Source organism: Tauraco erythrolophus, unplaced genomic scaffold (genome assembly GCF_009769465.1).
Source record: "Tauraco erythrolophus isolate bTauEry1 unplaced genomic scaffold, bTauEry1.pri scaffold_40_arrow_ctg1, whole genome shotgun sequence".
In the NCBI taxonomy this organism is placed as follows: Eukaryota; Metazoa; Chordata; class Aves; order Musophagiformes; family Musophagidae; genus Tauraco; species Tauraco erythrolophus.
In genome coordinates this window covers 396,659-406,217 of record NW_028238614.1, presented here as the reverse complement: position 1 = coordinate 406,217, position 9,559 = coordinate 396,659, and positions in this window count along the sequence as shown.

Genomic DNA, 9,559 nt, shown 5'->3' with positions numbered 1-9,559 from the left:
GGAGGATGAGGATAGGGGGATGCCCCCTGTGTGAAGGAGCAGCTCAGGTATACGGAGCTCCTCTATGAGATGGGCAACAGGTTGAGTTGGCTTGTGAGAGTGAGGGGAGAAGTCAGTAGGGGTGTGTGCTGGTTTGGGCTGGGGTAGAGTTAATTTTCCTGTGAGTCCCCCACAACCCATCCCGTTTCTCCTACATCCTTGCTAACGCTCCTTTATCACCCAAGATGTCCAAGCCCCAGACATGTTGGAATTCTATACTGAGCTCCACGTCCCAGCACTGAACTGCACACCCTCCTTCTGCTGCCTCTAAATACAAACTCAACCTATTTTACTTTCACGTGACACTCCTCATATTTCAAGACTTTCCCTTCCCTTAACACACTCACTGCTGCACCTACACTGCTCTCTCCCTGCTCTCCGAGGTGTCCCACAAACGCTTCCTTTTCCTCTGCGGTGATGGGACCTCAGCCCAGGAGATTTGTGGACCGTTCTGGCTCATGAGTCTTTCCTGAGGTCAGATGACTCTCACAGTATCTGATTCAGTGTTTGTTTTGGTTTTTTTTAATAGCTTTAACTATTGTATCTATCATTATTGCTGTCATTATTGTCATTCATTGTTATTACACTCCTAAACAGTTTGCATTCCTGTCACTACACCTGAGACAGGTACCGACTTTGTGTCTCCTGGTTCCCTTATGAAAGTGTGTCTAACACTGGCTCAGAGCTGACCTTTTTTATAGCATGTCCAGAACAGAAAAGGATTTTCCCAGTGCAGTGCTTTCGTGCTGGGCGCTTTCTCCAAAGAGGCCTGAGGAACTGCGCTCCTGAAGTACCTCTTCAGAGAATCATAGAATCATAGAATGGTTAGGGCTGGAAGGGACCTTCAAAGGTCATCTAGTCCAACCCCCCTGCAAGGAACAGGGACATCTCCAACTAGATCAGGTTGCTCAGGGCCTCGTCCAACCTGGCCTTGAATGTCTCCAGGGATGGAGCATCCACCACCTCTCTGGGCAACCTGTTCCAGTGTTCTACAACTCTCATGGTAAAAAATTTTTTCCTAATATCCAACCTGAATCTACCTCCCTCTATTTTAAAACCATTACCCCTTGTCCTATCACAACAGGCCCTCCTGAACAGCCTCTCCCCATCTTTCCTGTAGGCCCCCTTGAGGTACTGGAAGACCGCTATAAGGTCACCCCGGAGCCTCCTCTTCTCCAGGCTGAACAGCCCCAACTCTTTCAGCCTGTCCTCTTCCTTTATGTGTTCAGGACTTTTAGAAAAAAATGCCTTTTTGTGACCTTTTAGATACATAGGACTGGATTTAGGAGTCACCAGTCGGTATCTGGTGACAGGTAAGTTGGTGAGTGTAACTGTGGGACACCCCCAGGGCTCTCGTACCAGTGACACTGGAGACACCCATCCTCTGGGAAGGGAATCTAGAGCTGTATGGAGAGCAATTTTGTTCTCCACGGTCAGCAAGTTCCTGGAGTTGTGTTGGAAGAGTTCGGCAAAGATGGGGTTTGGGGCCTGAAGTACAGATCTCCGGGCACTCTCCCATCCCTCCCCACATGTCTAGAGCAGGAATTCCCACAGAGGCACACTCTAGTCCAGGTGTGGCTATACCATGGCTACATTCTCTGGAGGGAATGAAAACTCTAGATGTCTGGGTGGCCAGTCTCCTCCTAGTACGTGCCCCTGTGCAGCTGGCCTTGTTCATGGTGAGCATGCACCACTGGCTCACATGATGTCCCTCACAGTGGTCAGGCCCTTCTCCTCATGTTCACTGCTCAGCTGGTCAGGCTTGCTGATATATGAAGTTCTTCTTTCCCTACGATGCAGGACTGGCCACTTCTTGTAAAACTTCAGAAGTTTCTGTTGGCCGAATCCCAGAGTTTCTCAAAGTTTCCCTGGACAGAAGCTTCATTTTATCAGCTCTTTATGTTTGCATTCAGACAGATCATTGTGGATGTGGTGAGCCATTAGTACAAGATAACAGCATGAGAAGTTGCAGGACACTGCAGCCAATTTAAGGAGTTACTAGTTTTGTACTGACCAACATAGGAATCCCCATGACAACCCTCTTAGAAACACTCTACGAGGCCACAAGGCTTGCAAAGCCAGGGCTCGTGGGGAAAGGACAGAGTTGGGCTGTTTGTAGAGGAATGTATGAGGATGATCAAAGAGAGGAACTTGGGAGAGGAAAAAGGGAAAACAAAGATTCAGCTCCAGATATTATGCCAGTTTGGTGTTACGTGCCTAACAGGCTTCAGTCAATGAGCTGTGTGGGACGAAAGGGCCACAGCTGAGTAGACCAAAGTTATGTCTCTTTACTTCAATGGCCATGGGAATCTGAGTGCTCTCTCTGTCATCATAGAATCATAGAATGGTTTGGGTTGGAAGGGACCTTAAAGATCATCTAGTTCCAACCCCTCTGCCATGGGCAGAGACAGCTTCCACTACACCAGGTTGCTCAAAGCCTCATCCAATCTGGTCTTGAACAGCTCCAGAGATGGGGCATCCACAACTTCTCTGGGAGACCTGTTCCAGTGCCTCACCACCTTCCTTGAAAAAAACTTTCTTCCTTATACCTAATCAAAATCTCCCCTCTTTCAGTTTAAAGCCATTCCCCTTGTCCTATCACTACACGCCCTTGTCCAAAGTCCCTCTCCAGCTTTCCTGTAGGCCCCCTTTAGGTACTGGAAAGCTGCTATAAGATCACCCTGGAGCCTTCCCTTCTCCAGGCTGAACAGCCCCAACTCTCTCAGCCTGTCTCCATAGCAGAGGTGCTCCAGCCCTCGGATCATCTTTGTGGCCTCCTCTGGACCCACTCCAGTAGATCCATGTCCTTCTTGTGTTGGGGACTCCAGAGCTGAACACAGTATTCCAGGTGGGGTCTCACGAGAGCTGAGTAGAGGGGCAGAATCACTTCCCTCGACCTGCTGGCCACGCTCCTTTTGATGCAGCCCAGGATACTGTTGACTTTCTGGGCTGCCAGCACACGGTGCCGGCTCATGTTGAGCTTCTCATCCACCACCACTCCCAAGTCCTTTTCCTCAGGGCTGCTCTCGATCCATTCTCCGCCCAGCCTGCACTTGTGCTTGGGGTTGCCCCGACCCACGTGCAGGACCTTGCACTTGGCCTTGTTGAACTGCATGAGGTTCTCACAGACCCACCTCTGCAGCCTGTCCAGGTCCCTCTGGATGGCATCTCTTCCCTCCAGCGTGCCCACACCACACAACTAGGTGTCATCTGCAAACTTGCTGAAGGTGCACTCAATCCCACTGTCCATGTCTCCAACAAAGATGTTAAATAGCACTGGTCCCAGTGCTGACCCCTGAGGAACACCACTCGTCACTGGCCTCCACGTGGACATTGAACCGTTGAACACAACTCTTTGAGTGCGACCATCCAGCCAATTCCTTATCCACCGAGTGGTCCATCCATCAAAACCATGTCTTTCCAGTTTAGAGACAAGGATGTCGTGTGGGACAGTATCAAATGCTTTGGATAAGTCCAGGCAGATGATGTCAGTTGCTCTTCCCCTGTCCATCAATGCTGTAACCTCATCATAGAAGGCTACCAAATTAATCAGGCAGGATTTGCCTTTAATAAAGTCATGATGGCTGTCACCAATCACCTCCTTATTTTCCATGTGCCTTAGCACAGTCGCCAGGAGGATCTGCTCCATGATCTTGCCAGGCACAGAGGTGAGACTGACTGGCCTGTAGTTCCCTGGGTCTTCTTTTTTTCCCCTTTTTAAAGATGGGGGCTATGTTTCCCCTTTTCCAGTCATTGGGAACTTCACCAGATTGCCACGACTTCTGAAATATGATGGATAGTGGCTTAGCAACTTCATCTGCCAGTTCCCTCAGGACCCACGGATGCACCTCATCAGGTTCCATGGACTTGTCCACCTTCAGGTTCTTAAGATGGTCTCAAACCTGATCTTCTCCTACAGTGGGTGGTTCTTCATTCTCCCAGTCCCTGCCGTTGCCTTCTGTGACTTGGGCTGTGAAGCTGGAGCTCTTGCCTGTGAAGACTGAGGCAAAGAAGTCCTTGAGAACCTCAGCCTTCTCCATATCCAAGATAACCAGGTGTCCCGCTTCCTTCCGGAGAGGGCTTACATTTTCCATAGATCTCTTTTTAAAACTGACATACTTAAAGAAGTTTTTCTTGTTGCCCTTGATGTCCCTGGCCAGATTTAACTCTACCAGGGCTTTAGCATTCCTAACCTGATCTCTGTTTGCTTGGACAATTGCTCCGTATTCTTCCCAAGCTACCTGTCCTTGCTTCCACCCTCTGGAGGCCTCTTTTTGTGCCCGAGTTGGTCCAGGAGCTCCTTGTTCATCCATGCAGGCCTCCTGGTGTTCCTACCTGACTTTCTCTTTGTTGGGATGCACCGCTCCTGAGCTTGGAGGAGGTGATCCTTGAATATTAACCAGCCTTCTTGGGCTCCTCTTCCCTCCAGGGCCTCATCCTATTGTACTCTAGCAAGGAGATCCCTGAAGAGGCCCAGGTCTGCTCTCCTGAAATCCAGAGTAGTGAGATTACTGTGTGCCCTCCTGGCTGCCCTAAGGATCGTGAGCTCCACCATTTCAAGATGATACAGAGCTGTGCTGGACTCACCTGGGCTGGTAGCTAAGACCACACATCTGCTCACTCAGAAATCCCTAATACCCAGTGGCATAGGAGAAGAGAATAGAAATAGCAAAAGTGAGAAAATTCATGTGTCAAGATAAAAGCAGTTTAATAAGTGAATGAAAAGATGGAGAAGAAGGAAGAAAACCAAAAGTGATGCAAAGGCAATTGCTCACCACCCCTCACGGGCAGACTGATGCTCAGCCAGTCCCTGAGCAAAAAGATGGCTGCCTTCTTAAAATCCCCCCCTCTCTGTTTTCTTGCTCAGCATGATGTCATACAGCCTGGAATAGCTCTTTGGTCAGCGTGGGTCACTGCCCGGCTGCGTCTCCTCCCAACCTCTTGTGCACCCCTGTTGCTCACCAGCCTGGGCTGCAGCTCCAAGGACGCTGTTGCATCCTCCACAGCCAGGAGGAAATGGCCTGCCTCTTGTAGGCAGGGTCTGTACCTTGGGTTAACTAGTTATGCCATACACCCCCAACCTACTGACTGGGGCAGAGTGAGAACCAGAGGAGGCTTTGGGGCAGCACAAGCCTGTTCTGCAGAACCTACACTGGTCATGTGCGGTCAGCAGGGGTTTGGTCACAGATCGAAACCACAGCACCAGCAGAGCTGCTGGGAAGAGAACCAACACCAGCCGTAGGAGAAGAGAGAGCCTCAGTAGGACCTTGGGCTCCTCTCTCAGCACTCCTGCCTGCAGGCCCTCCGGTCCCATGGGCTGTCCAGGGCTGAGTAACCCCTGCCTTGATCCCCACCCACTGCTGGTTGCTCTCCTCCATCGTCCTGCCTCCAGGCACACAGGCCTGGCAGACCTTGCTGATAAAGAGAGGGGCAAAGAGGTCATAGAGTACCTCCCACCTGTCTACATCTTCTCCTACTAAATGGGGCAGTGGCACACCTTATTTTTGCGTATTCTTCATCTGTAACTTCAGCAGTCACAGCTCATCTTGGTGCCCCTGAATTCCCTTGCACATATCCACTGCAGGAACCTTTGGTTGCCCACAACTATCCTTGTTTCTAAATTCCTCCTTTGAAGTGATCCCCTCCACCCACCCCCTCAATGCTTTCCTGTTCCTGTGGAGCTTCCCAGTGAGCTCCTGCCATGCCATGATCCAGGCACACTGTGGGTATCATTGCCCTGTTCCTTGACTGTATCATCAAGGGGTGAGTAAAGGGTTGGGGAGAGAAGAACCAGCAGAGGCTGAGAGCGCAGGTCCAGGAGTGGAGACCTTGGTGTGATGTGCTTCCTGTTCATGGACTGCCTGCATCTGCTGGGTAGGGATGGGACAGACCTGGCCTCGCTGCAGTCGTGGGACTCATTTGCTTGCACACAGACACGGGATCTTTCTGAGATGCCCTGTGGTGTCTGTTTGCTGCCACAAAGAATAAGGTCAGATTTCCTGTGGGTTCTGTGTTGTCCCAGAAAAATTATACATATTTGTTCTGGAGAGTGTCGACATCTAATGTGCTCTCACTGCTGCACAGATTTGGCCATGAAATTTAATGGTTCTATTAAAAATGTGTTTTGCATGGGAGAGAGATGAGACTCCTTCCAGCCTCAGGACCACAAACCCTGCATGAGATGCCTCCATTGACTCAGCTGAATCACTTCCCCAGCACAGGTAAAGGACGTCCCTCCCTGTCACTGCCCAGATGTCCTGTGTAATGGTGGGAAAAGGAAAGGGAATTGTTAAACCCAACTGTCTCTGAGAGCAGAAAAGACATTGCTGGTGTAATGGTTTGATGTAAAGGGGTTCTGGTGACAGGAGAGGGGTTTTGCTCCCTGTGACTTCCCTGGTTTTGGAACTGGGTCAGACCCAGCTCTGGCCACCAGATTGGACCCCCATCCCCCTCGGGGTTGAGCCAATAGGGCGCCTCTGCGAATTGCCCTATTTAAGTCAGGACAAAGGAACCGGAAAAGGTGCTTCGCCCAGGATCGAGCAGAGAAGGGAGGAGGGCACTGCCCCCGCTCCCTGGCTCCCGGCCGGGCAGCTGCCTGCGTCGGGCCGGCGCCGCCCACGGAGAATGGCGGCGGCGGAGCCAGCTGGGGAACTCGGGGGCACCCCACTCCCGGGGTGCCCACTGGGCTGAGTTCACCCGGAGAGGACTGAGATCTGAGAGAAACAGCCGCATCGACAGCAGGTCAGTGAGGATGGAGCGGGAGGAGGTGCCGGAGCCGAGTTTCCCCTGCGGCTGGTGGCGAGACGGCAGGCGGCCCCCTGCAGTCAGGACAGACTCGGTAGAGCAGAGACCCACTCGCAGCCCGTGGAGAAGCTCACGTTGGAGAAGAGATGCCTGAGCCTGGGGACGCTTGTGGAAAATGGGATGCACGACAAGTTAAAGACACATCTAGAGTCCATGTGACGACCCACGACGCAGCAAGTGGCAATTCCCTAAGAATCTGTGACTGTGGTAAAAGCCTGTGCTGGAGCAATCTGATGGGGAAGGATTGCATTCTGCAGGTAGGACTCACTCTAGAGAAGTCTATGGATTTTCCTTGTGCGTAGGGGATCCACTGGAGCAGGGGAAAAGGGTGTAAGGACTTCTCCTCCTTTAAGAAAAGGAGCGGCAGGAACAGCACGGAATGAACTGACCTGCACTCCCCCATTCCCTGTCCCCTGCGCCGCTGGGGGAGGAGGTAGAGCCGGGAACAAAAGGAAAGGGGGTGGGGAGGTGTTGTTTTTAAGATCTGGTTTTTGTTTCTCTTTATCCTCTCAAGTAACTGTTAATAAAATTAATTGCTGTATTCCCAATTTGAGTCTGTTTTGCCCGGGACCATGGTTGGTGGGTGCTCCCTCTGTTCTTGTCTCGATCCTCAGTCCTTTTATTATATATTTTCTCCTCTCCACTTCACTGGGGAAGGAGTGAGAGAGCGGCTGAGTGGAGTTTAGTTGCCGGATCGGCTTAAACCACAACAGCTGGAAAGCAGAGTCTCTGCAGAGGTGAGGGAAGGAAGATCAGTGATTACTTCAGCTTCTTTCCCAGTAGGTTCCTGGGAGCCCCTGGGACATCTGGAGGAAGCACAGGGTGGGGTGGGGAGGGCAGAGCCAGTGACGCCCTGGGCTGGTCCTCTGCTGCTGAGCTGGGCCGGGCTCCTGGGATGGAGGGAGCTCATGGCAAGTGGGCAGCGCTGCAGAGAGACAGCTGTGCCCAGGAGCAGGGCTGGGGGCACTGCCTGCGGGCACCCAGGGGAGAGGAGGAAAGTAACAGAGCGGTTAAGGGCGTTCTGGGGTGGGAGAACAGAGGAGAGCTCTTTTGGAGAAAATCTTCACAGCCCTGAACAGGGTAAGTCTCTGCTGCAGGGCAATGCAGCTGCGGTTCCTGGATTGATCTGCTACAGCTGGTGCATCCCACAGCCTGTGGGATCTGTCAGGAGGACTCTCAGAGTTTCTTCTTTATAAGGGAAAAGGATGTGCTTTGGTGCACAGCTTCCTTCTGCACCGTCAGAGGGACAGGACACGATGGCTGCCTTCACCTGGGAATGTCTGCAGGGTGTGAAGGTGGGTGTGCAGCCAGGGGTGCCCAGGGCTGTCCTTCCCAGCAGGGTCCCTGCACCCCAGGGGCTGTGTGCTGGGGCAGGGACTCTGCCGCCTGCCAGGGTCAGCACTCAGCTGCCCAGGGAGCTCCACACGGCACTGGGGGGAGAATCTGTGGGTGGAAGGAGCGACCCTGGGCAGGCCAGGGCCCTTCTGCTGTTGAGAGAGTGCTGAGTGAGTCAGGGCTGCTGACAGCTTCAGATCACCACTACGAAACATCTAAGGGGATGTTTGAAGAGGAAGGTCAAGGCAGGGTCTACTATAAAGAGATTTCCAATATCTGTGTTTCCAGTTTCCTACTCTGAGGGGCAGGGGACAGGAGGGGAGGAGGAGGGAGTAGGGAAAGAGAAATGGAAAAGGACCTGTCAAGTTTAACAGGTCACTGAGACTCCTGAGTTGTAACTTTGAGTGGTCAGTAGATCTGCCAATAGCATCCTAAAGTGCCTTCAGCTACTGCTCTGCCTATGGACAGCACCAGCATCACCTCTGCTGGACTCATCAGGGTTAGTCTGACCTGCCCTGTCCCACCTGCACACAGGAACGTGTGCCCAGCCTGTGCCCTGCAAAAAGGCACTTTCTGTAGGGCCACGGTGACGGCACAGTGTTTGGGATGGGGGCTGTGAGCATTCACAGGGAAAGACCCCGCACAGTGAAACACCTCCCAGGAGGAACATATCCAAGTGGCAGGGGCATGACCAGGGAATGAGAGGAAATGAAAACTTAAAATGTTTTGGGAGGGAGAATTCAGAAAACTCTGCAGGGTCCCCTCCAACGCAGCCCCCTCCCTCTGAGCAAGCCCCCTTGCCTCCTCTCCCACCCAGCAAAGCCTCTGCCCTCGGGGCGGTGGGGTCCAAGGCTTGAAGCACCTCCCCAGCAGCCAGAGCTCCAGCAGAGCTGTGCTGCAGCTCTCCAGCCACGTGCCCAGGTCCCTCTGCAGAGCACAGGGGCTGAGAGCAGCTGCCCGGCCATGGTGGTGTCTGGGAGGTGGCGTGACCAGCTGGGTGAGGGTAACGCTGTGCCCAGTGCCCGGCTGCCTCTGCCCTGGCCTCTCTCAGCCACACCCTCACTGCTGTTTCCCTTGTTTCTCCACTTGTCTGTGTTCATGTCATTGTTATTTCGTTCTTGCTTTCAGGTTCTCTGGGGAGGTGGAGTTTCATCTGCAGAGCCACACTCTGATCCTGTGGGTCCTTTCATGCAGCTGTGTCCACGGGAATCAGTGTCTCAGTTTTCCTCTGATCTGTGCAGATCATAGAATCACAGAATCACAGAATGGTTTGGGTTGGAAGGGACCTCAAAGATCATCTAGTTCCAATCCCCCTGCCATGGGCAGGGACACCCTCCACTACACTGTATTGAGGTCTGCTCAATACAGTCTGTCCAACTGG